Source organism: Sus scrofa, chromosome 7 (assembly GCF_054392235.1).
Source record: "Sus scrofa isolate SSC_HxYL_T2T_F1_AM1 chromosome 7, Sscrofa_HxYL_maternal_Yorkshire_Landrace_v2.0, whole genome shotgun sequence".
NCBI classification, from domain to species: domain Eukaryota; kingdom Metazoa; phylum Chordata; class Mammalia; order Artiodactyla; family Suidae; genus Sus; species Sus scrofa.
Window position 1 is genome coordinate 110,343,105 of NC_139389.1, and position 26,409 is coordinate 110,369,513.

Consider the following 26,409-nt stretch of genomic DNA (forward strand, 5'->3'; position numbering starts at 1 on the left):
CCGCTGGACTGTTTAAACTCTGCCCTCGAGCTGATGGCATCTGCTCAGGAGGAGGGTCCAGCTTAGCAGTCAGAAGAAAGTCGGGAGGTTTGTATAGCCGCCGCCACCCATACTTGGTCATGCTGCGAGGTGTGATGGAGCCAGGGGCAGCTGAGACTGCGGGGAACGGGCCTGGCTTTCGCCATCTGAGCCTCAGGCCTGCTGCTGAGCTGTGATGGAGCTGAAGGCAGCCAAGGCTGCAGGGAATAGGCCTGGCTTTCAGGCCTCCGGGGCAGAAGAGCACACCCTACCCACCGGCCAGCAGGGTCCCCGTGCTGAGCTGGCAAGGAGAGGAGGGGTGGTCCCGAATGCACCACTCAACTCAGCCTTCATGAGAATTTGCACAAGGAGTTAGTCGGCCACCTCCAGCGCAGGTGCCTTCAGGATCTGCCTCCAGGCTGAGGCCCTGAGCTTCCCGGGCAGCAGCCGGCCAGTTGCTAAGCCTGGTAGTGGACAGGGCTCACCGATCCCGGCCAGCATGGGACTCCTGTATGGCAGTCTTTGCACCAGAGCCTCTGGGGCTGGCCAGAGCTGTCTCAGCTGCACCACGGCCCTGGGACCCGAGCTCTTCAATCCTGCTCCCCCCACCCCTCCTCTTCACAGCTGTCAGACCTTGGCCTGCAGCCTTTGCCTGTTACTCCTGCCTCCTCTCCCCTTTATCTTCCTGTCCTGGTGTCTGCTTCCCACAGAACCAACAGTGGGCCCAGGGTGGTCCAGCTGAACTCGGTGAGCCAGGATTCCCGGGCAGGGCTGCGAGGAGGCAGCTGGTCAGGGGTATGGGCAGTGCCTTCTCCCCCTAAATCCACATACCTCCCAGACCCCAGTGGCCTGGTTGGGTTTGGAGGGGGACTCCTGGAGAGGAATAGAAAGAGGTTGGCCAGAGCTAGATCCTTCTCTTGCCCATGTAAATGCTGACTTAGAACCTGATCCAACTGAGGAGGCCGGGAAAGCAGGAACTGAAATCTCATAACAGGCACTTGGCGAAGGAATGTGCTGTCATCTCAGCAGGAAGAGAGAACAGCTCCTTTTTTTTGGCTGGGGTTGGGCATGAAGAGCCTGTGTTGGTGGCTTTACGGCCAGAGGACAGGGGGTGTCATGGATACCAGGCTGCCAAGAAATGGGGGTGCCTTCCAGAGGGCCACATGTCGCCCATCAGGGTCTGGGGGCATCACTGCCGAAGGTGGGAGGAGAGATGGCATTTAGGAACTGTACCCCAGACTTCTTGGTGGGGGGCAGGGCCCACCCCAGAGCCAAGCCACCCATGCCTCACAGCCGTGTGGGGTGGTGAGCCCTCTGAGACAGAGGGGAGGCCACTTGGGGCTTTGTGAAGGGTCAGGCCGTCCAGAGGGCAGCACCACACCTTGCCCAAGGCACAAGGTCCTCTGAGGTGCTCTTGCTGTTTTAAGGACAGAGGCCCTGGAGCCAAGACTGAACAGGAAAGCCGCTTCTCAGGGTGTAGTTAGAGGAGATAGTGTTTTGTAGGGGCTGCTAAGCAAGGGAAAAGAAGTCAGTTTAGCTTTTTCACTAGAGAACAGAAAGAAACGAAAATAAAACCAAACCCTGGCTGAGGCAGGGCAGGGTGGGGATGCTAGGAACTTTTGAAGGCAATGGGAATATTCCATGATTTGATTGTAGAGATTGTCATGTGTCTCTTCATAAAGCTCAGCAAACTGTCCACTTAAAAAGGGCGATTTTAGGAGTTTACGTTGTGGCTCAGTGGTAACAAACCCGACCAGTATCCATGAGGATGTGTGTTCAATCCCTGACCTCACTTCGTGGGTTAAGGATCCGGCGTTGACATGAGCTGTGGTGTAGGTCGCAGACATGGCTTGGATCTGGCATTGCTGTGGCTGTGACATAGACCAGCAGCTGTAGCTCCGATTCCACCCCTAGCCTGGGAACCTCCATATAAAAAGGAAAAAAAAAAGTGATTTTTAGTGTATGTAAATCGTACCTCAATAAACATGACTTTAAAAAGACTCTCCCTGTCACCCCTTACCATCTCAGGCAGCTGAGCTGGCCGAGTTTCCCCTTGTCCCATGGCATCTGACCAGTTCTGGCAGCATCCCCTGTGCCATGGTGGCTGGCAGCCTGGCCGTCCCTGAGAACCGGGTCAGGAAGCAGAGATGCCCTGAGAGGGCACCTCAGCCCCTGCTCAGGCTAGGGGTCTGCCCAGACTTCAAAGCCAGCTTTTAAGTTTCATCTGCAGTTTCATTTTCCATGAAAGAAAAATCCAGCAAGTTTGACTGCCACAGGGAGTCCAATCTGAAGTAAAACACAGGCATTTGGGGATTATTTTTGACTTTCTAATGGGAACGCAGGTCCATTGAGTCCAGAGTAAGAAAGGACACAGGGAATCTTGAAGACCCAAGACTGTTTAAAAAAGATGTGACCCCAGAGAGAGCAGGCTGTGCCATCTTTTCATTGCCATAAATCTTTTGACCCGAGGGATGAGCAGGAATACAGAAACTTCTTCTGATACCAGAGCTTTAAAAAAAATTTTTTTTTTCTTTCTTTAAAAGCTTACAAATCCTATTTTAAAATTATTTTCTGTATATGTCCATATTCACTAAATTGCACGTATACGTAATCACTCAATTAAAAACTATCTGAATATAGTGAATATCTCTTTCTACTCTGCCCTGCCCCCGCCCATTCCACAGCCCTCCCCGGAGGTGACCGTGGTGTCCTTTCAGAGGTTTCTACACATTGTATACTCATGGACGTACAGAGACCCAGAGCTTAGTTGTACCTTTGCTGTGGGGCCCATTCTGCCAGCGTGGCCTGCATTTGGCTTTTTCCATTTAGAGTTCTTGCAGAACTTTCCTCTCTATAATGCTATCTTCGTCATTCTTTTACTTATTTATTTATATATTTATTTATTTATTTTATTGTATTTGCTTTTTTTAGGGCTGCACCCACAGCGTATGGAGGTTCCCAGGCTACAGGTCAAGCCAGAGCTACAGCTGCCAGCCTACATTACAGCCACAGCAACACAGGAGCCAAGCCGTGTTTGTGACCTACACCACAGCTCACGGCAACACCAGATTCTTAACCCACTGAGCAAGGCCAGGGATCGAACCCATGTCCTCATGGATACTGGTTGGATTTGTTTCTGCTGCCCCACAATGGGAACTCCTTCCTCCTTCTTCTAAACGGTAGGCATTCCTCCTTAGAGGTGCTACCCCACGGTTCCATCCCCTTATCAGCCCTTCCACGTGATGGTCGTTCAAACTGAGTCCACTTCCATCCTGCCTGCTCTGAGGTAGCCTGCTGCCCCCCCCAGGACCAGCTCGCCTCCAAATTCCTCCTGCCAGCCTGCCAGCCTGCCAGCAAGCCCCTGAGAAGACAGGTAGCTCTCTACTCATTCCAAACCACCGCTGAGTAAGAAATGGCAGGGGGAACCCCAGTCCTCTGGGTGGTTATTCCAGGGCAAAGAGGGTGGGGGCTGAGGAGAGCAAGCGTGAGGCCACAGCGAGAAGACATTGGTGCTGTGGTGGCTTGCAAAGCTGGACCAGTCTGTGTGGGATGCAGGAGGTGGGCATGTCATCTCTGGCCCCAGAGGGATTGGTCTGTGTGTGATGCAGGAGGTGGGCATGTCATCTCCCGCCCCAGAGGGAAAGTCAGAGTCGGGGTGCCCTGGAGGCCTGCTCATCATTTGTCTTTCACACACTGCTGAGTGTTCTGTGGCCAGGCACCGTGTCCCGTGCTGTTCACCGAGGCAGCTTTGTCCCTGGTTAGGACTGAGGGCTGAGTCCCCGCTGTGTCCCCGGTCACGTCCAAGAAGAGTAATAACTAACGTGGATGCAGCCCTTACTCAGCTTCTTACCTCCCTCCATCTTCTCAGCTCCACCATGTGGGTACCGCAGTCATGCCCATTTTAGAGGTAAGAGAAAGTGAGGCTGCACCCAGGCCTTTCTCGTTTTATCCTCATGCAGCGCTAGCTGCGGTGGGCCGTGTTCATTTTTGTTTTGTATCTGTTTGCTGTTCTGTTGGTTCCTCTTCCTGACCGGGGCCGTGGCACGTTTCCGTCCCCCCCATGGAGTCTCCTCAGTGAGGGACAGTAGATGTGCCATGGCTCTGCCCATCAGCTCAGCATGAGGGGAACACTGGGCATAGGGTGACAAGGACATCAGGTTTGTCCTTCTGACTGTTTAAGGTGTTATCCTAGAGTCTAGAGGCAAAATGACAACACTTGCAAGTCAGGGTTTCTCCAAGGTGGCTGCCTGGCATGGAGCCCCTGCAGCAGAGGCATCCACAGAGCTTATCAGCGTCCCGGTTCCTGAGCCCCCAACCCGCTGGATTAGAGTCTGGGCAGAAGACACCTGAGAACATGCATTTTAAATAAGCACCTTCCCAAACCCCAGACCCCATTTGAGAACTTTGCAAACCACTGACCCATAGGCTAAAGTCTGCACTCATAGAACAGTTTTCTTAACATTATCCCTTTTTTTTTTTTTTTTTTTTTTTGTCTTTTTAGGGCCGCACCCATGGCATAAGGAGGTTCCCAGGCTAGGGGTCTAATTGGAACTAGAGCTGCTGGCCTACGCCACAGCCTCAGCAACGCCAGATCCGAGCCACGTCTGCGACCTATACCGCAGCTCATAGCCACGCTGGATCTAGACTCACTGAGCGAGGCTAGGGATCGAACCTGCAACCTCATGGTTCCTAGTCGGATTCGTTTCTGCTGCGCCATGAAAGGAACTCCACATTTTTCCATTAGAGGTCGGTATTTAAAAATCAGGAATATCATAGGAGAAACAAACAGACTTCTGCTTCTTTGGAAAGATCCAGCAGCCCTGAGCCTGCTTTCCCTCACTGCGCTGCCTGGAGGGCCTGGGACAGGGCTTGCCACTGCTTCCCACTCCCCTCCAGTGCCCCAGGCCCTGCCTCTCCCCTCTGGCTTCCATGGACATTTTGAATTTGTGACCACCGGCCAGCAGAGATGGCACTGCCTATATCTATCAGCATCAATGCCAGGTACCAGGGCTTGACAGGCAAGGCCCATTCTGGCACAGTCTCCTTCCTCCTGTATGGAGTCCCGCCTTTGCCTTGCTCTGCAGAGCGTATGTGGAGGGCAGCGGCTTACCTCTGCCCGCCCCTCTGCTCTCTGTCCTTTGGCAGCGACTGCCAGGTGTGTTTTCAGGACCATCCAAACATCCACGTGCCCCCCACTCCAGGTTAGGACTATCCCTGGTATGAGAGCAGTGTGTCTATGGAATAGTTCACGGACCACCTGCATCAGCTCCTCCGGGGAAGGCTTACCGGATGCAGGTGCCTGGCCTCCACCCCACGCCTGGGGAATTGGAATCTCTGGGGTGGGGCCTGGGAACCAGCATCTTGGATGCGGCGCCCCAGGTGATTCTGCTGTACCTTAAGGCTTAAGACCTGTAGTCATCCAGAGGGAGGAGAGTGAATGCAGCCTTAACCGGGCCCTGGCTCAGATCGGCTTCTTGGGCCTCCTGGAAGGAAGAGAGGCTTTTCCACAGCCCTGAGCCTCCATCACAAACAAGCCCTGCTCCCCAGCCCTGCTCCTCAGCAGGCCCCCGGGGCTCGGCCCTCTATCAGATTCCATCTCCTGTCACTTTCAGAACCAGTTCATTATTCCTTTATTATTCTCGTTCTCCTGCTTATCATTATTAATAATCATTCTAGACAGGCCAGGGTGCTGACAGCTCCCCCCTTGTCCATTCTTTCTGTCTGTTTTAATCCTGCCTGCTTATCTGGCATTAACCTGATCCTTCCCCCCATTTAATTAAGCCGGGCTGGTCAGCCCACCAGTGCCCACGTGAAGATGGGAGTGATGGGTTCTCTGATAGGCAGAGGAGTGATGGACTCTGTGGCCTGGACATTCCACCTCCCCAGAGGGGCCTGAGGACAAGGGCATGAGGCCCAGTGAGGGCCCTCCTGGGGCTGGAAGGCCAGGGAGGCAGGGGCGGTTGATGACCAGTCCCCGCTGAGAAGCCATGCTTCTCAGGCAGCCTCAGAATGACCGGGAGGGCCCCGTCAGGGATTCCGATTTGGCAGCTGGCCGTGACTCTGAATTCCTAAGGAGCTCCCGGTGGTGCTGATGCTGTTGGTATAAGGCCCACACTTTGAGTGGCCCCGCACCAGCGGGCTGACCTCAGCCTAGTGACAGACAGTGGCCAAGTGTGCCTTGATGGGAAGGGGTGGAAGAGGAAGAGACTTGAGCAGAGGGGAATGATCGCACTTCCCAGCTGTGAGGTGGTGAGGGGCTGAGCCAAGGGGAGGTTGGACTGAAAGGGGAGGGATGGATATGGATTCAGCATCTGGTCCAGAGAGGCAGCAGGCTCTCCATGACCGTAGGGGCAATGCAAGGGAAGAAGTAAAGGCGCCTCTGTGGTTTGGGGTCACGGGCAGTACAGCGCTTGACAGAAGGCAGTACCAAGGGCACACGTGGGGGTAGCCTAGGAATATGCCGAGGTCAAGACAAGGCACAGAACTTGCAGGGCCTAGTGAAAAATGAAAATGCAAGCCCCATTGTTCAAAAATCATGATGAATTTCAAGACGGGGACAACAGAGCCTTAGGCTGAGTGTGAGGCCTTTCTACTTTTTTTTTTTTTGTCTTTTTTTTTTTGCCTTTTCTAGGGCTACTCCCGCGGCATATGGAGGTTCCCAGGCGAGGGGTTGAATCGGAGCTGCAGCTGCCGGCCTACGCCAGAACCCAGCAACGCTGGATCAGAGCCATGTCTGCAACCTACACCACAGTGCATGGCAACGCCGGATCATTAACCCACTGAGCAAGGCCAGGGATCGAACCCAATACCTCATGGTTCCTAGTCGGATTCGTCAACCACTGCGCCACGACGGGAACTCTGTGAGCCCTTTCTAAAGAGCAGAGCTCTGCGCAGCTACATGAACCATATGCCACAGAGCCGGCCTTGGCCGCGATTCTGCCAGTAGCTTCATGCCAAACAGAGTGACCATCCCTTTGGTGGCCTGCTGGTCACTCTGCAGTTTTCTCAGGTGCTTAGAACGTCCACCTCTGATGCCACAGAGAGTAAATGAGAGGTCATAGGGCCTAAGAGTCACAATTTAGAGTCTTAGGAGGGAAAAGGCCCAACTAGGAAAACACAATGGGTTAATGTCTCAAAGAAGTTGCTGGGAAGGGGGCCATGGCCAGTATTTATGTGAAGTCACCACCTTCAGGAGAACTTGACATTGTCTGTGGATGGACCTTTAGTTTTTTAAGTTACCATTTATTGTGCATTTACCTACCCTTTCCAGGCATTGCACAAAGTCCTTTAATATATTACTTTTCTTGGTCCTTGCAACCACCCCGTGAAGTGTGTGTCATTGTCGCTCTTTTATAGATGAAGGTAGTGAGGAGGAGAGAAGCACAGTCACCTGCCTGGTGAGCGAGGGAGGCAGCTCCTTAAGCCTGCGTGTGCCTCGGGGGCTGGGAGTCACTCAGTGCAAACAACCAGAGAGCTGGGGGGCTGACGCGGGGGGAGGGTGGGGGCCGCGGGGGGAACGGAGCCGCGCCCGAGCCTGGGTGTCGCAGGAAAAAGCACAGATACCCAAGTGCCCGCCAAAGATGGAAGGATTTAGAGCAATTAAAATGTTTTGCCTGGGAGCTGTTTGGAGCCTTTTTTTAAAAATTTTTTTGAAGTGAGAGTTTTCTGACTTCAAGGTGTTAACAGGCCCTCTAAATGGTTTTGTTTTTTAATTGCAGCAAATGACTGTGGAGCCATTAGATTTTTGCCTCTCTGCAGTTGTTTCTGAGCCCTTTCAGTCCTTCTCCTTCTATTTATTCTGTTTAATTCAGTCAGGTAGCTCCGGGGCAATGGAGATCAATACTTCTCTTTGATAGAAAAGAGTCAGGTTTGAAACCTAGAGATAAAACTGACACATTTTGTATAAATTTAATTAAAAATGCACCTTTAGTGGCTTGTTGCAGGCACAAAGCTGAGCGTCTATCTCTCTATCTCCCTCTCTCTCCCCCTCTCTTCCTCTCTCTCTCTTCCTCTGCCTCTTTCGCCCCCTTGCTCCTTCCTTTCTTATTCCTAACAGGGAGATCGCTGTTTCATGATTTTGGACTTGAAACTTCTGTGCTGAGGGACGCCGAGGGAAGGGGGTGAAATTCTAAGAGGATCAGCCCGGCCTCGTTTTCCCAGTATAGGCTGGGAGAGCGCTGCTGCGGGGAGAGGACTGGGGGGCCGAAGCCTCGGGATGGGTTTGCTTTTCTTTGTAAAACCCTTTTGCTTCGGGCCCCGCAGTCTGCAGGCTCCTAGGTTCCTCCAGTCCAGAGCCGACGGCCCCTACTGCTGTCAGCGTGTCCCTGTGTCTCTGGTCTCTTCATGGTCTTGACCCACCTGCCATCGCAGCTGCTCACGCCTCCCTGGGTCCTGATAGGGTCCCGAGATAGCAGGAAGGGCCGGAAGGCCCCAGCCCCTCTCCAGTAACCCCCGGCCCCGGCACACATTTGTCTTGTGTTTTACAATCCGCCCCTTCACCTCCTTCCCGCCAGCTCCCCCCCTTTCGCGCTCTCAATCCCATTTGGCTTTCCTCATTTTTCACTTGAGTGGGTTTCCCATCCCCGACTCGACTCTGGCCTCACTCTGCTCAACACCAATAAAACACACTCAACACAGGTGGAACAAGGTGCCCGGGCCCGCGTGACAAATGGCACACCAGCCCTCTAAGTGCAGCTGTAAATCGCCCCTCCCATGGCCGGGCGGCCCGGTCCGAGTAGCCGGTTGGTGGGGACAGGCAGCTAGTGGACTGGCATTTGGCCAGCCCCCTCAAGGCCTTCCTGGGATCATAAGCATCCAGGAGGGAGCCGGGTGGCAGGTGGGGAGAAGGTACCCCTACCTGTGGCTTTGGCTGGGTAGCTTGGACTTTGGCTTTTATTGAGCCAGAACTCCAGCCGCTGGCACTCACCACATGCTTACACCTGCCAGGCACCATGCTAAGGCTTGCCATGAAACTGTCTTTAATCCTTGCAAAAACTCCATGAGGTGTAGTTACCATGACTGTCCCTGTTTGACAGATGAAGACTCTGATGGAGGTCTAGCAAGGTCACAGAACTCAGCCAAGGTCATCTGGCTGGTCAATGGCAAGCCAGGACAAAGACAGACCTCCCTGACTCTAAAATCAGGGCTTTTCAGGAGTTCCTTGGTGGTGCAGTGGGTTAAGGATCTGGCATTGTCACTGCCGTGGCTCGGGTTACTGCTCTGGCATGGGTTCGATCCCTGGCCCGGGAACTTCCGCATACTGCAGGTGCAGCCAAAAATAAGTAAATAAATAAAATCAGGGCTTTTCATCACCAGGTCCTGTGTGCCTCACACCGAGCTGGGCACACTGGGAAGCAAGCTGTAATCTCCATCCTCCAGGGTTTATGATTTCCTGCTGAGGGGCTGGGGGTCCTGGAGGAAGATTCCAAAATTCACAACAGTTTCCTTCTCTGCTTCGTGAGAATCCTCCTGCCGACACCACGCCCTGTGTGCAGGGATCTTCTGCCCAGACCGAGTGATCAGTAGTGGGTAGACCTGTGCTCCTGCTCTTGTCCATCCGGGAGCCGGAGCCGTGAGACACAGAGGGGAGCTGTAGCACTGCGGGGAGGCCAGGAGGGCTGCTCTAGCCCATTCTGCTGCCCGCCAGGGGAGTCTCTGGGGCTTGTGGATTTGTAACCTCATCCCCTGGGCGGCAGGTAATATGGTGATGTGATGTGTTCCAGCACATCTGTCTTTTGCTTTGGGTGCCTTTAATCGTTGCAAATTCAGGTACAGACGGGAGAGGCAGGCATCCTGAGTTTGAGCCGCTGGACCTCCCCTCTCTCTGCCTCCTTCCTCGCTGGCGATCGTAAACACCTGGCGCTTTGTGTCTAAAATGGCCGAGATAATTGAAACGGAATTTGGAATCAGGGCCCTGCAGGCAGCACTTGTTGAAAGAAGAAATAAAGATCGTTTGGGTCACGTCTTTTGTAATTTGCGTTTAATAATTGTACCAGGAGGTGCGCGCACAGAGGAGAGGTGGCACGTGAGCCAGCTCCCAGCTCTTCGGCCGCCCCTCCCCTGGTCTCTTGCAGAGGTGGGGGGGAGGGTGGAGCTCAGGAAGGAAGCGCACACGTTGGAGAAAGTTCATGCCACTCCGTGGGGCAGTGGCAGGAGAGAGGGCACGGCTTGGGGCAGGCCTGAGAGGGGAGATGAAGGCTGGCTCTGTCAGCATACGGCGTGCCCTCACCTCCTGCTCTCTCTGCACACCCTCCACTCACCCCCATGCCCAGCCCTCTTGGAGGGGAGGGTGACAGTGAAATAGCCGGAACCTGGGAAACTGATGGAGTGATTTTTCTTTCTTTCTTTCTTTCTTTCTTTCTTTTTTTTTTTTTTTTTTTTTTTTGTCTTTTTAGGGCTGCACTCACGGCATATGGAGATTCCCAGTCTAGGAGTCGAATCAGAGCTATAGCTGCCGGCCTGCACCACAGCCACAGCAGATCTGAGCCTTGTCTGCGACCTACACCACAGCTCACGGCAATGCTCGATCCTTAACCCACTGAGCAAAGTCAGGGATCGAACCCGCAACCTCATGGTTCCTAGTCGGATTTGTTTCCACTGCGCCACGATGTGAACCTCCTGATGGAGCAATTTCGAACAGACTGCACTGGGGCTTTCTTTGGAGACTGTGCCACTGCTCAGTTTTGCCAGCCACATGCAGAGCTGGGACAGAAGGTGCTGCCCAGCAGAGGGCAGGTGCAGCCTCCAAGCTGTGGTTCTGCGGGGATCCGAGTGTCCTCTGGGGCCCTCCAACCTGTTATTTCCTAGAATCTCAGATATTCATGTTTGGTCCTCAAGGAATGCGCCACGCATGTACTGATACAGCCTTCTCTTACCAACCTCACTATTCACACAGAGTCACCCCCAACCCCCCATCTCCAAAAACATGCCCATCCCCCACCCTGTGAAGCTGCCCTTTCCCGTCTGCAAGGACCTGTGGGCTCAGCACCTCAAGGGCTCTCCTGGGGCCCACATCATCACAGGAGGAGGCTTGAAGAGCTCAGGCTTGGAGGTGGGGCGATGGTGCTATGAGCTGTGAGCTGTGGCCTCCCAAAATCCGTATGTTGGAGTCCTAGCCGCCAGTACCCCAGCCTGTGATTGAATTTGGAGAAAAGGCCTTCGAAGTGGTCGTGAAGGTAAAACGAGGTCATATGGGTGGATCCTAATCCAATGTGACTGGTGTCCTTATAATAAGGGAGAAAGATACCAGGGGTGCCTGCACACGGAGGAACGGCCGCATGATGACACTGGACAGTGGCCATCTGCAAGCCAGGGAGGGGGCGTTAAGATAAACCAACCCCGCCAACACCTTGATCTTGGACTTCCACACTCCAGCACTGTGAGAAAATAAACTTGTGTTGCTTATGCCGGCCAGTCAGTGGTACTTTGGTTTGGCAGCCCTGGCAAACTAACACAAGTGGTGATTTGCAGGGGGACCTTGCCTTGATGCTCCTTGCCTTGGGTCCCCTCCCTCCCTGGCCCAGACATGCATGATGTGTGCCTGTGAGTACCAAAGACAAGAGCTCGAGCTGCTTCCCTTTCCTGCTGGGGCCAGAATCCAGATGGCACGTGGCTCAAGGAAGGGAACACACTAGCCTTTGCACAGGTGCTTCCTCCGAGGCTCACCGCTGCCCACCACCAGGCCCTGGGGATGGGACACTCATAGCTCTGTGAGGCCCGACTTCCACACCCTCCCCACCCCCTTCGGCTCTTAAGGCTCTTCCCTTTTTGCCATTGGTCAGAAAATGTATCCCATGTTTGTGACACAAGAGGACTCTCGGTCTTTGCAGAAGCCAGACTCCTGGTACATTTGGAACCACCCAGTCAGTAAGATTCCTGAACAAAAAGCTGTAAGAAAGGAGGCATGAATGAAGGGCTTTTCACGGTCTGAATGTCTGGTGTGAGCAGTGTGAATTTTTCCCAAGGGCTTTGATGCAATAGATACACATCTCTGGGCAAGGCCTGTAGCCACAAGGTGGCGCCCGCTCTCATCCTGGGTTCTCTATGGTGCCTGCCTTGGACCTTCTGGGGAGCAGAGGTGGCCCAGGGCTGGAGGAAGGAGGAAGGAGGCGGCGGCCAAGGATGGAAAGGGACATACAGTGTCCTGGCTTTTTCAGCTTGGAAAAGGTTTGCGGGGAAGAATCGGACCTGCGAACATTCCCTAGGGCTGCCTCTGCGGCCAAGATCCTGTGCTCTTGAATCTTCTCGTTTTAGTTGTCCTGGTGGGGGTGATAGGGAGGTGGTGGTTCTCCATTGTACCTAGGAGGTATCGGTTCAGAGAAGTTATGTACTCGCTCATGATTGCACAGCTAAAAATGGCAGATGTGTAATTTGAATCCAGGACTTCTGGTCTCCTGAGCCAGGCTTTTCCTTCTAGAGCAGGGGTTGGCAAACTGCCATCTGCCTGCCATTTTCACATGGCCTGTGAGCTAAGAAAGATTTTTACATTTTTAAGTGGTTGAGGGGAAAAAAATCAAAAGAAAAAGCAATATTGCATGACGTGAAAATGATATGAAATTCAACTTTCAGTGTCTATAAACATAGTTTTATTGAAAGACCATCACACCCATCTGTTTACATGTTGTCTGCTGCTTTCACCCTGCACCGACAAAGTGGCTTGGTTACGACATGGACTGTATGGTCCTCAAAGCCTCAAATATTTACTTTCTGAGCCTTGACAGACATGTTTGCCAGCTTCTGCTAGCGTCATTTTGCTTGGGAGATGGAAGAGGTTTTAGAAACTATATAGGCCAACAACCTTGACTGTCTCTTACTCTGTCCCCCCGTTTTCCAAATAAGCAGCCCGACACCCACTGCATCCAAACAGCTGTGTTCCGAGGCTGCGTGCGGGCAGAACCACCCCTGCTCTCAGGAAGCTGGGCTCACAGCCGCCTACCAGGGCTGGAAAGAAGGACTCTTTGCTCCGTTGTTGTCTGTGCCTCACGCTTTCATGGGGCTCCTTTGGCACCATGGAGCTCGCAGACGGCTGGAGGCACCAATCAGGCCCAGAGATGACCTGCGATGGGGAGGGGCACACATGGTGAAACCTGGGGTGCACCTGGGGCAGTCATGTTATGGTTCACGCAGGTTCAAGTTCTGGGGCAGTTATGTTGTCGTTCATGCAGGTTCAAGTCCTGGCTCTGTAACTGGTGACCTTGGGTGAGTTACCTAAACGTTCTGAGCCTCGGTTTCCTCACCTGGAAAATGGGGGAAAGAATAGATGTACCCCATGGGGCTGGGTGAGGGTGGCATGAGTCCATGCACGTGAAGTGCTTGGAATGATGACAATGATGATGGTGTGGTGGTGACAGTGGTGATTATCGGCCCTGTGCTAGCGGCTCGGTATCTACCCCTACTGGGCAGAAGCCAAGATTGCTACTGGGTCTGTCCCCTGCAGGGGCCTCCTTCCTCAGGGCCTCCGCAGGCCCGTCAACTCCAAAACCACAGGTCTTAGCTTGAGATTTTCTGCCAGGTTTCCCCAGAGTCTGTGTCTGGGCTCAGGGCGATGAGGAACCTTGGAGGGTCAAGGCCGTAGATGCGTGCTCTCTAGTCCTCTCAGAGGTGCAGTGAAACATACGGGCAAGACAGCAGGAAGGCAAGGGAGTCATCACCATGTTGGAACCCCAGCCACAGAACAGAGAGCCAAAAGAGCACGTTGCAAGAGGAGATGAACTCTGCCCTGGCCATTCCTACGGAAATGTGAGGTATGCAAAACAGGAGTGCCTAGGAGGTACCATTGTCGTTAGGGCCACATTCATACACGGTGCAAGTCTAAGGAAATGCAGAGGGATGAGAAACGCCGCCTTCGGGATAGCGGGGAGGGGCGTGCATGTGGAGAGGGCCCTCCCCCCCCCAGGACCTTCACTTAAATTTGGGGGAGAAAATGTGTGATTTCTTAAGCTGGAGTATGAGAGTCTCTCATGTTATTCTTAATATGTTTTTGTAGGTCTTAAGTACTTTATAATATTATTTATATATAGTATGTATTATATATAATGCATATGTATATATCATATTAATTATATATTTAAATATTGTATATATCATATGTAATTATATATGACATTTATATGTATGTGTATATATATATATTTTTTAAAGTAAGCAAGGCTAATTTTGCAAAACCCAATAGAATTTTGGAGGCTGTAAAATTTACCAAGAAGCCCCACTCCGTTCCCTTCGTCCATGGCCATCGGTCCCCTCGCCTGCACACATCCCCGGCCCCTCTCCTGGCTTCTTCGCCTGTGCCCAGCAGCTCTTCCCCATCTGCTGGCTGTGTCATTCCTTGCCTGGCCATGTGTCCTCTCTGGGCTGTGGGGCCGGCAGAGTCTCTGGCCCCCCTCCCTGGTGAGGTAGAGGGGCTTTGGAACATGTGTTTCTGGGAAGCAGACACCAGCTGGCTGGGGAGACATTTGCATATTCAGCCGAGCCCCCCAGAGCCAAGCCGGGATGGTGCAGAAGAGGCTGTGGCAGGACAGAGGGAGAGGGAAGGCTCTGGTCAGCTAGGGGTCAGGCAGAACAGATTTCAGATTGGAGAGACAGATGGTTAAAGCAAAGAAAGAGGGAGAGAGCAAATCCCAATTCCTACACCAAGGAAGCCATTCGAGAGCCCTGAAATGTCTTGTATATTCACAGGGCTTTGTGGGTTTTGAAGCATTTGCACGTCTTTTGTTGGATTTCTCATTGCAATCCTGCAAAGTAGGTATTAACCATCACCCCCATTTTACAGATGAGGAAACTGAGACTCAGAAAAGTTAGACCCCTGGTTCAAGGTCACAGGGTTAGTGGTGGGGGGGGAGTCTTTGGACTCCTGGTCTAGTGTTCTTTTCACTGTACTTCAGAGCTGCTTAAATTTGCCATCTCCACTTGCTCACCTTACAGTCTTCTCTCAACCCCCTCTAGTGGGGAGTCTGACCCCTCCACCTCACTGACCCTGTTCTTCTCAACAGTGACCCCCCTTGAAGCTAAATCATGGTCACTTCTCTGTGTTCACTTCACTTGGCCTCTCTGCAGCACTTGACGTGGGTGACCACTGTCCTCAGCCTGCTTCCCGAGGCCGCCTCCTCCGTGGTTGCCATGACAACACAGGCTTCCATCTCCCTCCCATCTCCGTGGCTGCTCCTTCTTGTTCTTTTGCAAGCTCTGCCCCACCTCCGAATGTTGGAGTGCTCCTCGCTCAGACCCCAGCCCTCTTCGCTTTCTTTTCTCTCTCTAGGCTTCAGCCTGAGCCTCCTAGTCCAGCCCTGGCACTTGTAATATCATTCATGTTCAAGGCTTCGCATCTCTTTCTACAGCATTGCCCTTGCCGCAGGCTGCCTTCACTGTGGCCAAGAGCACAGACTCTGGGAAGTTCCCTTGTGGCACAGCAGGTTAAGGATCCAGTGATTCTGCTGCTGTCGCACAGGCTGCACCTACAGCACAGGTTCCATCCCTAGCCTGGGAACTTCTGCATGCTGTGGGTGCAGCCAAAAAAAAAAAAAGAAAAAAAGGAGCACAGATTCTGGAGTCAGACTGCCTGGATTTGGATCTCAACTTTGCTGCTTGTTACTTATGAGAGCTTGGGCAACGTTTCTATGCCTCCGTCTTGCCGTCCGTGAAATGGGAATGATAAAGCCCCAGAGGGTGGTTGTGAAGAGTTAAATGAAATATTAGAGGGCTGAGAACATTGCCTGCACATAATCGCCCTTCAGTAAAGCCAAGATCGTGTTACTTGACATCTGTTCCTCCAGCACACCAAGGCCTTTGCACCAGCCCAGCTCTCTATCCAGAATGTTCTTCCTTTGATTTTCCTGAGGCTGACTCCTTCTAAATTCATATTCCCCAACCACAAGCTAAAGTAGTCCCCTCATCAGTCCCTGTCACCTCACCCCATTTCAAATGTCTACATAACACTTATCATTATTGGCTATTTTCTTGGTCATTTTAGTCATTGCTTAACTCCCTCATGGGAACGGAGTCCTCAAAATAATGGCGATTGTGTCTCTTTTGTAGCTCCCCAGGTCCTAGATGGGGCACACAGCAGGTACCCCATTGACTTGTTACAGGAGTACAATGGATGGTGGCTTAAGCTTCTAGCCTGACAGGGGCCTCATAAACTTAAATCCTCACAATTGGCAGCTGGGGAAGAAGGTGTTTCCAACTGAGACATTGCTGAGAAGACACTCCCTGTGTCTCCAAGCCCCAGAAATGATGGCGACCTCATATTGTCCCCGACCCCCTCCCCAAACACTATCACAGCAGCCACACTCCCCCTCTGTCTTCCCCCAGCCTGAGAAAATGCTTTCTATCTCTCCCTTGGGGTCAGACAGCCGTTCCTAGCGTGCTCAGCGCTGTGAGGCCCCAGAGAGATCTAGACACAACATGCGATTTGGTCCCCACTCTAGAAGACCCTACAGAGCAGAGACTGGGCTAGGGCAAGGCAGAGGTCAAGGGCAACCTTGTAGAGGATATTCAGGGCTATGGAACTCAGAGGGGAGGGGCAGGTGTGCAGAGGGCAGTGCCTGGGTCCCTTGGGCCACCACGTCCCAGGAATGGGGGTGGGAGGGTTTCCATAAACTGCTTCCTCAAGGCCTCAGGGCTCCTCACCTCAGACTTCGCCCTATCTTGTCTCTTGCATCCTTTGCTTGCCTCCAGGGCTAAGCGCAATAAATGGACAATGGTGGCACCAGGAGGCTACCTTTGGGCCTGTGGCAGCTGGCCCTTGAAGGCGCAGGGTGGTTCTCCCCACCTAGGAGCCAGGACCGTGCACAGGGTTTTTGGGTTCAGTCAAGACCCAGCTCCCTTTGTAGACAAAGCCTGGGTTGCAAATGCCCAATTCCACTGACTGAGCCCTTAGAGCATCCAGGCTGGTCAGGTGCAGGTGCTGCCTTTTGATCTGGAAGCTCTGGTTTTGGACACCGAAGGGGTCTGGTGTTCCTGAGCACACCTAGGGGAGGAAGTGTCCTCAGAGAAGGGTGAGACAGAAGGCAGTGGCCCAGGAAAGCATGCCAAGTCTGAGAGCATCGGAGAGCCAGGTGGGTGACTGTGAGGGAAGATGGGCCAGGTGGGGGAAGCAGAGACCATCTCCTAAACTATATAAACCAAAATGCACAGAGGCAGGACAGCAGAATCCTTCTGCAAACAAACTAACATGTTCATTTTGGTGGTGGTTAATATACGACAGCGTGTCTACTTCATTGTCACAAGATGGCTGCAGCAGCACCAGGTCCTCAGATCCACTGGGAAGAGCATATTTTCAGATGCCCAGAAACAGACTCCTTGTGTCCCATTGGCTCTGACTGGGGCAGGTGTCCATTTTCAAACCACTTGTTGGGAATAGGGTGATGGAACCTGGGATTGGCTGGGGACTGGATTCCCTGCTCTGAGCTGGACACATGGATCCTGCACATACACGGATCTTGTACCCATGGGCTTCCTGCTGGCCCCACGTCCTATATCATGTGGCCCCAGACTGGACCCCTGAGGGCTGACCAGGCCCCAGAGCTCACCAGTGTCCTGAGAAGTGCGGGTCCCCCGGAGAGGTCCAGGCAGAGGAAGCATGAGGCACAATGAGAAGGGGCGGACTTTAGATCCGGTGGATCTTGACTTGAATCTCAGCTCTGGTACTTTCTAGCCCAGTACGTGTTTCCATGTCTTCATTTCTGAGATGGTGAGACCAACACCTACCTTAGAGTCTTGCTGTGAGTCTCAGGGGGTTCTCACAAAGCCTAGAAGGGGAAACTGAGACCAGAGCATGTTCAGCCACCCAGGTCGCCCAGCCCTGGACTCCGCTCAGGACTCCTGAGCCCAGCCGAGCACCCTTGCCAGCGCTCTAGGCTGTTTCCCACACATCGGAGAACAGCCAGTGCTTTGGGTCCACAGGCTGTCTCGTGGCCCCTCAGTTCCCGTGTGGCCGTCCCCACTCTGAGCCCTGAAGCAGGGTCGGGTGGCAGCTGGCTGGGCAGCCGAGCTCTCTGCCGGGCATCCATCACTAGAGGTCACTCTTCATCTGTGTGTGTAGCCTGGAGGCCAGAAACAAGGCTGCTGAGTGGGCACCGGGACCCTGGGTGTCTCTTCCCGTGAGGCTTTGTCCCGGCCCACCTGGCCAGGAGTCAGAGCACCACCCCTTGCAACGCCTGGGCCTGAGAGGGTGGGCGCTGCTCCCCTCCAACAAGCCAGGCCAGCCATGCCTGAGCTGCCCAGGGGCGGTGGGAGGGCTCGTGTGGTCCCAGGGCTGCCTGGCCAGCCTAGAGTTCTGCTTACCCCTCCTGGTTCCCCCTGAGGCAGCTGATGGGGGGACAGGGTGAGGGGAGAAGTCACATAGCAGGAAGCCCGGGTTTCTACCTTCTAGCCCCCAAGCCTTGCTTGCTGTGGCATCTGAGCACACCTCTCCCAGGGGTGGACCCCCTATCTCGTCTCCAGAAACACTGGCCACGCCTGTGCCTGCCAAGCCCTTTGCTGGCACAGGGCCTTTGCACATCCCTTGGCCTGAATGCACTCCCCAGATCTTCACATGCTCTTTAGTCGGAGATCAATCATCACCTCCTCAGGGGGAGATTTTTTTCGGACCTTTTAGTCTAAATTAGCTGCCTTCCAGCTTCACCCAGTTACCCTTTGACTCACCATCCTGCTTACCTCCTTCATGCCACTTAACCCACTTAACTACAACTGTAATGACCTCCCTAGTGTGCTTGGTTATTGTATGCTCCCCCTCACCCTGCTGACTATTGCACCTGCTTAATAATGTTCTTTTTTTTTTTTTTTTTTTTTTTTGGTCTTTTGTCTTTTTGTCTTTTGTTGTTGTTGCTATTTCTTGGGCCGCTCCCATGGCATATGGAGGTTCCCAGGCTAGGGGTCTAATCGGAGCTGTAGACTCCGGCCTACGCCAGAGCCACAGCAACGCGGGATCCGAGCCGCGTCTGCAACCTACACCACAGCTCACGGCAACGCCGGATCGTTAACCCACTGAGCAAGGGCAGGGACCGAACCCGCAACCTCATGGTTCCTAGTCGGATTCCTTAACCACTGCGCCACGACGGGAACTCCCCTAGTGTTCTTTTTTTTTAGTTTTGCACCTGAGGCATGTGGAAGTTCCCAGGTTAGGGGTCAAATGAGAGCTGCGCCTGCCTGCCTACACCACAGCTGATGGCAACACCAGATTCTTAACCCACTGATCGAGGCCAGGGATCAAACCCGCATCCCCATGGATACTAGTCAGGTTCTTCACCTGCTGAGCCACAACAGGAATTCCTACTTGATAAATATTTGTGGGGAGGAATGAACTGAAGTCTTAGAAAGCAGACGGTAATTCCTGTCCTATTTTATAGATAAGGAAGTTAGAGTAAGAGATTTATCAAGACCACATAGGTAGGAAATCACTGAGCCAGGAACTCCATCCCAGGTCTTTGAACTTGACAAATCTCTCTCCCTCCATCCACCCCCTACCCCCACCTGCCTCCGTGAAGTTTCAAGACCTGAGGCTCGGAGTTCCCGTCGTGGCACAGTGGTTAACGAATCCGACTAGGAACCATGAGGTTGCGGGTTCGGTCCCTGCCCTTGCTCAGTGGGTTAACGATCCGGCGTTGCCGTGAGCTGTGGTGTAGGTTGCAGACGCGGCTCGGATCCTGCGTTGCTGTGGCTCTAGCGTAGGCCAGTGGCTACAGCTCTGATTGGACCCCTAGCCTGGGAACCTCCATGTGCCGTGCGAACGGCCCAAAGAAATAGCAAAAAGACAAAAAAAAAAAAAAAAAAAAAAAAGACCTGAGGCTAGCTGCCCATGAGTGTACCCTGGCGGAGGGTCAGCAGGCCCAAGCTCACCCCTCTCCACCCCACCCTTGACCATCTGGGTGGGAGTGGGGTGCACAGTAAAGACAGAAGCGGGAAAATGAGGTCTTGGGTTGAAGGCCACAGCATGGCTCCGTAGCAGCACATGCTTCTCTCAGTGGTTTTGGGGACCCCTGAGCCACATATTACTTTTTTTTTCAGTAGAAAATAAAAAGCACATGCGAGGGGCACAAACCTCTTTTAAGATGAACAGCCCAGAAGTGACCACATTTCAAGGGCTGGCTTCCCAGACGGTGCTTGGCTGTGCTGGCTGTGGTGAGCGCCCCCCGCTGGCTCATGCCTAAAGCAGCCCCCTACACCCCACACCTGGAGCAGGTGGCCAGCTCAGCCCAGCCTGAGGACAGGCCTCAGGGCCTCTGTGGGCTTCTGCAATTTCCCGGGGCCCAAGGAACCCTCGAGAATGTGAACTGTGTAACCAGACTGTCGTGTTTTCACTGGCCCCTTCTAGCCAGGATTTCACAGCTAAATGGTAAAAGTAAGGGTTCCGCTAAGGCCATTCATCCCCTTATTTTCCAAGGTTGGACCAGTCACCTGCCCTAACATCCCACAGCAACCCTTCTTCATCTCAGACACACCGCTCATCTGCTCCATCTGTGTTCCCTACTACCCTTGACATCGAATCCTGACATGTGGTCTGCCCACCAGACTTAGGGAGGTGGGGGCCCCAGTGCTAATGAACAGACAGCTAGGGGTTGGCGGCTGATGGAAGAGAAAGGTGATAGCTCTAGGGCTGCCAGTAGCATCACAGGGGTGGAGAGCCTAGCTGGACCCACACAGACTTAACATGAGGCTTCCAAGGGCACAGGACTGAGCCCAGTGGAAGCGCAACCCAAACCAATAAGCATGAAGTTTGTGGCACCCACCTGTCCTGGCTCCGCCTTGGCCTGAGCCTGATTGGATGGGCCTCAGACTAGGAGCCCGAATTCCTGTGCGCTAACCTCAGTCCTTCCCTTTAACTAACGGTGACCTTGGGCTATGCCCTTGGCTGCTCTGAGAGCGAAGTGAAGTAATATGTATGATATACATTTATAAATATCGCATTAATGATTCTGCAGCATTAATCATTAATGTGATAACCCATGCGACTAAACTAGGAGATGGTGAAGCGCTGTGGCAGTGGCCGGGCCCGGGCCTCCGCCTCCTGGTGTTCATCTCTTGCTGCTGCACCTCCTTATCCCGTCCTCTCTCCCCTGGCGCTGGGGAGGATTACCTTTCTCTGCCCCTCAAATTTGGGCAGGGTCTTTTTTTCTTCTTGTCTTTCTAGGGCTGCTCCCGGGGCATATGGAGGTTCCCAGGCTAGGGGTCCAATCAGAGCTGAAGCCGCCAACCTACATCACAGCCACAGCAACGAGGGATCCGAGCTGTGTCTGTGACCTACACCACAGCTCACGGCAACGCCGGATCCTTAACCCACTGAGCAAGGCCTGGGATGGAACCCGCCTCCTCATGGATGCTGGTCAGGTTCGCAAACCGCTGAGCCACGACGGGAACTCTTGGGCAGGGTCTTATAATCAGTTCTGGCCGGCGAGTTGTGGGCAGAAGTGCTGCACGTTGCTTTGAGGCTGGAGCATTTATCTGATGGGAGATGCGCCAGCTCTGCTCATCACTGGCCTGGCAATCGTGGAAATCTGGTGCAGATGGGGTTCAGTCCGTTAATTCTCCGAGTAACCACGGTAAACAGGATGAGCCCTCACCAGTGTGCCCTGGGCATGCAGTTTAAGCATGAAATGAATTGCTGTATTAAGCTGGGGAGGGTTGGAGGGCTGTTGGTTCCGACAGGGCCATCGTGCCTAACCCGGTACAGTGCTCTGTCCTCAAAGTTTCTCAGCTTTGGGTTCAGGAACTTATGGCCACAGAATCACATGGAGCAGTCCTGTTAAAATGCAGATTCTCAGTTGCCACCCCAGAGGCACCGAGTCAAAAGGCCCAGGGGATCTGGCGTTCTAACCACAGTGGACTTCAAGTTCAAAGGCGGCAAGTAGAGGTCTGAGGCCTCGGGAGTGTGGGGGTGGGGGAGGGGTCTGCCTCCTCCACCTCCTCTCCTGCTTCCTCTGGATCTGAAGCGGGTCTGCTCCGTGGTGGGGGCTGGGTTCTGCAGGTGCTGCTGGGCTCGGCTCCTGAGAGGCCGCTGCCCTCAGCTTCCTGCCTCCTCTCTCCCCACACCTGGCAGTGCAGCGAATCCCCTGGGCCCAGCGCTGGCGGGAGGGCTCGGAGTCATCTCTCCGAGTGAGAGGATAGAAACCCTTCGTGATGGATTGAAGGAGACGAGACCATTCCTGGCTGATGGCTGGCGGGCGGCGGCAGTGACAGGCGGCAATGTTTGTGCTCTGAACCTGCAATCTCAGCTAATGGGGAAGATTGAGGAGTTTGGAATGAGACACGTCGTGGGCCACAGCCCCATGGGCTAAGATGCTGCTGGTGGAGAGCAGCACAGCCTCGTGGCTTTCCGAAGGAGGGAGTGGGGGCCACACTCCTGCCCCAGCCCCCCCGCAGGTGGGAGAATGTCTTTGGCTCTCTGAGCTGCCCCTGTGGCTTGTGAGTGTCAGGGGGACCACGCCCCAGCTGCAGGAGGGGGCGGGCAAGAGGGCTTCTTTGTTGCACCCTGAGCAGTGCCCTCCCAGCTGCCTCCCAAGTTCGGAAGCCCCACTTGGGGTGAGGGAGGAGGGGGTGAGCCTGAGAGCCCAGAGCAGCAACTCAAGGAACTCCCCTGCCCCAAAGCAGCTTCAGGTGTCCTTCTGGGGGGCAACCTGGTTAAAAAGCAAGACTCAAAAGCTCAGCATCAGAGAATCAGCTCAAAAAACCTCCCATCACTTCTTCCTTGAGTTTGAAGCCACACTGCCCTCGGCTCAAATTGCACCACTACCTACCATTTCGTACCCATGATCCTGGACAACGAAATCCACCTCCATGGGCCTCAGGATCCTCATCTGTAAAATCTGAATGGAAAGAAAGTTCCACTTCCTGGGAACGTTGTACTAAGGACTAAATAAGACAAGGTATAAAGCAGTGCCTGCAAATTGCCTGAGGATCTTATGAAAACGTAGATTCTCCCTTAGCAAGGCTGAGGTGGGGCCCAAGAGCCTGATGGATCACAATTTTAATAGCAGGGATGTGGAGCATCAGAGCAGGGGCCTCGTTCGTAGTGGATACTCAAACCATGATACATTTGGTTGTTGTCCTCACCGCCAAAGAAACACAGGTGACGCTCTCCCTTTCCCTGCCGCAGCCCACATCCTCCTTCACAACTTCCGGATCCATTCAGGGTTTCCGCTGAGGACACCTGGACACAAATTTTGGAGGCTCCAGAGTGGAGTTTATTGCAAGCCTCAGCTCCAGGGCCACTGGAGTCACCACCATCCCTATTCGGCATCCCCAAAGAAGATACTTGCTCTCCTTTATTCTCGTGGGAAGGAACCCTAGGGTGTCTGGCTTCCTCAGGGAGCAGGAGAAGCAGCGTGGCTCAGTGGTTCAAAGCTCAGGACCTTGGGCAACTTGTGTAATCATTCAGAGTCTCCGTTTCCTCATCTGTGAAATGGGCTCACGCTCCCACCATAGCTTTGCTGTGAGCGTGAAATGAGACAATGGATGGAAGACTCTTTTCATGAGGTGTGCACCAAAGGCGTGCCATTTTATGAACATTAGTGGCTCTGGATCCTGCCTCCTCATCACCTGCCACCAAAAGCTGGCCCCGGAACCACCTGGAACAAACCTGGGCCAAACCAGGAACTGTGGTTTTGAACTGGCTCTGCTCTAACTTGGTGTTGCTCCTGGTTTGGAGCCAAGTGAAGCATCGGGGAAACGAAAGCAGAGGAATCAGCTGTGGTTCAGGTGAGGCGGGCAGGCTGTAGGGAGGGGAGGAAGAGAGGAGGAGGAGAAGGGCGATGAGGGGGTTAATTTTGGAGAGGTGGCTGCAGAGCCCCCCTCAGCTGAAGGCTGACCTGATGATCCCCTGGGGGAGTCAGGAGGATCGGGATGTGTCGTGGGCGAGGCTGCAGGGCGTGTGGTGGTGGCTGGAGGGCTGGAGACAGGTGCTGAGGGCTGCAGGGGATCTGGGTGGCCTTCCTGCTGGCCTCGCTGTGCCAAATCCTTCCTTCCATTTGTTCTTATGTGTATAATGGACATACGACATCCTGTCAGTTTCAAATGTACCACGTGATGATTTACTATTCACAATTTACTCTTTGTGAAATTGATGACGACAATCAAGTCTAGTTAACATCCCTATCAGACATAGGTACAGATTTTTTTTTCTTGTGGTGAGAACTTTTAAGATTTACTCTCTTTGCAACTTTCACATATGTGATACAGTGTTATTAACGATAGTTGCTCTGTGGTACTAATTACATCTCCAGGGCTCATTTATTGTATGACTGGAAGTTGGTACTTTTTGTCTCCTTTCATCCTTTTCATGCCTCTCTCTACCCCTGGCAGCCACCAATCCATTCTCTGTATTTCTATGAACTTTTTTTTTTTCTTTTGGATTCTGCGTATAAGTGAAATCATATGGTATTTGTTTTTCTCTGTCTGAGTTATTTTACCTAGCATAATGCCTTCAAGGTCCATCCTTGTTGCAAATGACAAGATTTCATTCTTTTTATGACTGAATAATATTCCATCGTGTATGTATATAATTGTGTGTGTATATATACATAAAATATTTACTTTATCCATTCATCTATTTACGGACACTTAAGTTGTCCTTATATCTTGACATTATAAATAATAATTTTCCTCCTGATGATTAGTGATGTTGAACACCCTTTCAAGTACCTCTTGGCCATTTGTATGTCTTCTTTGGAAAAACGTTTATATAGATGCTCTGCTCATTTTAAAAAACAGTTGTTTTGGAGTTCCCGTCGTGGCGCAGTGGTTAACGAATCCGACTAGGAACCATGAGGTTGCGGGTTTGGTCCCTGCCCTTGCTCAGTGGGTTAACGATCCAGCGTTGCCGTGAGCTGTGGTGTAGGTTGCAGACGCGGCTTGGATCCCGTGTTGCTGTGGCTCTGGCGTAGGCGGGCGGCTACAGCTCCGATTCGACCCCTAGCCTGGGAACCTCCATATGCCATGGGAGCGGCCCAAGAAATAGCAACAACAACAATAACAAAAGACAAAAAGACAAAAGACAAAAAAAAAAAAAAAACTAAAAAATAAAAAACAGTTGTTTTGCAGAGTTGTATATGTCCTTCATGTATTTTGGATATTAACTCCTTATCAGATATCTGGTTTGCAAATATTTTCTCCAATTTGGTAGGTTGCCTCTTTGTTTTGTTGATGGTTTCCTTTGCTATGCAGAAGTTATTAGTTTGATATAGTCTCACTTGTTTTTGTTTTTGTTGCCTTTGTTTTTGGTATCAAATCCAAAACAACAAAAAAAAAGTCATGGCCAAGACCAATGACAAGGAGAGTACTGCCTCTGTTTCCACTTAGGAGTTTTTTGTTTCTGTACTTTCATTCATATCTTTAATCCATTTTGTATTAATTTTTGTTTCAGTGTTAAGTGGTCTAGTTTCATTCTTTTGCACTTGGCCATTCAATTTTCTCAACACATTTTACTGAAGATACTGTCCTTTCTGCATTGTATATTCTTGCTTCCTTTTTCATAAATTAATTGATGTATATGTCTGGGTTTATTTCTGGGGTCTCTATCTGTTCCGTTGACCTATCTGTTCCGTTGACCTACGTGTTTTTATGCCAGTACCACACTGTTTTGATTGCTATACTTTGTAATATAGTTTCAAATCAGGGAAACTGATGCCTCTACTTTGTTCTTCTTTCTCAAGATTGCTTTGGCTATTTGGAATTTTTATGGTTCCATACAAATTTTAGGATCATTTGTTCTATTTCTGTGAAAAATGCTGCTGGAATTTTGATAGGGGTTGTACTGAATCTATAGATTATATTGGGTAGCATGGACATCTTAATGTTAATTCTTTTAATCCATGAGCACAAAATACCTTTCCATTTACTTGTATTTTCTTCCATTTCATTCATTGTGTCTAACAGTTTTCAGTGTATAGATCTTTCACCTCCTAAGTTATATTTATTCCTGGGTATTTTATTCTTTTTGATGAAATACTAAATGGGATTGTGTTCTTTATTTTTCTTATAGTTCTTAATTAGTACATAACAACACAATTGATTTTTGTATATTGATTTTGTATCTACAACTTCTCTGAATTCATTTATTAGTTCTAATAGTTTTTTGGAGGGCTTTCTATGTATACTATGTACTCTGCAAATAGTGAAGGTTTCACTTCCTCCTTTCCAATTTGGATGCCTTTTATTTATTTTTCTTGCCTAATTGCTCTGGCTAGGACTTCCAGTACTAAGTTGAATACAAGTGGAAATAATAGACATCTTTGTCTTGTTCTTGATCTTAGAGGAAAAGCTTTCAATTTTTTTCACCATTGAATTGAGTATGCTGTGTATATTATATGACCTTTTTCATGATGAGGTATGTTCCCTCTAGGCCCACTTTGTTGAGAGTTTTTATCACAACTTGATGTTGAATTTTGTCAAATGTTTTTCTGC

General features: G+C 51.9%; 2 protein-coding genes across 4 annotated transcripts in view; both read left to right on the forward strand.

The window, feature by feature from the left end:
- IFT43 (intraflagellar transport 43) overlaps positions 1-25,046 on the forward strand; it is a 131,969-nt gene extending 106,923 nt beyond the window's left edge. For both annotated transcript variants that reach the window (XR_014811186.1, XR_014811184.1), the window contains one exon: positions 22,049-25,046. The gene's annotated coding sequence lies outside the window, so the exon portion shown is untranslated. The remainder of the gene's footprint in view (positions 1-22,048) is intronic.
- Positions 1-26,409, forward strand: part of GPATCH2L (G-patch domain containing 2 like) — a 119,535-nt gene that overhangs the window by 4,908 nt on the left and 88,218 nt on the right. The gene's annotated exons all lie outside the window — the stretch shown is intronic.